The sequence below is a fragment of the Rhagoletis pomonella genome, unplaced genomic scaffold (assembly GCF_013731165.1).
Source record: "Rhagoletis pomonella isolate Grant_MI unplaced genomic scaffold, Rhpom_1.0 Rhpom_scaffold_00003, whole genome shotgun sequence".
In the NCBI taxonomy this organism is placed as follows: Eukaryota; Metazoa; Arthropoda; class Insecta; order Diptera; family Tephritidae; genus Rhagoletis; species Rhagoletis pomonella.
Window position 1 is genome coordinate 60,720,269 of NW_023458557.1, and position 767 is coordinate 60,721,035.

Below are 767 nucleotides of genomic sequence, written 5' to 3' on the forward strand. Positions count from 1 at the left end.
TCCTGTTTTGTTTAAAATTTACTCCAGTGTCCACAGCTTCTATAAAAGAGTCGTAGGCCATATTTTTTTGTTAGTTCAATTGTGGAACATTTGTATGAACTGCTTCGGCTAATACTTCGGCTTTTGTTCTCTTTTTATATCGAGGCTAAGTGCATTGTTCGATGGGGTGATATCATTGCCAAACATGATAGTACTTTGTTTGCCATCAATTAACACTAACTTGACGGAGTTACAGTATTCTACATTGATGCGAGCCTCAAAAGCTTTGAATAATAATTGCGAGTATGGCTTTTAGTTTTTACCGCTCAGGTAGGTGACAGGCCTATAGAAAATATTTCTTAATCAATAATTTTCCAAATACTTTTCGTTTGGCATCTATATTATTATACATACTTTATCTTATTAACTTTATTGAATTAAATTTTCGAAATTGGTGGCAACTCGACTCAAAAACAATTTCAGTAGTAAGCCTTCTTAAACCTTTTTAATTTGATACCCATATTGCAATATTTAATTTATCTTACAAATTTAATTTAATTAAATTTTGAAACCGGTGGTAGCCCCCTCAAAAATATTTTCGGCTGTAAGCCTTCATAACCTCTTTCTTTTAACACCCATATTGCAATATCTAATTTATGTCATTAATTTACTTATACTGAAATTTTTAAACAGGTGGCAACTCTCTATTTTTTTCTCGCTTTAACCATCCGGATATTATAAAAAAAAACAAACCAAAAAAATAAAAATATTCAAATCGGTCAAGCCGT

The 767-nt window shown here is 31.2% G+C and overlaps 1 long non-coding RNA gene across 2 annotated transcripts in view; it reads right to left on the reverse strand.

Annotated features, from left to right (window-relative positions):
- Positions 1-767, reverse strand: part of LOC118735345 — a 27,953-nt gene that overhangs the window by 2,882 nt on the left and 24,304 nt on the right. The gene's annotated exons all lie outside the window — the stretch shown is intronic.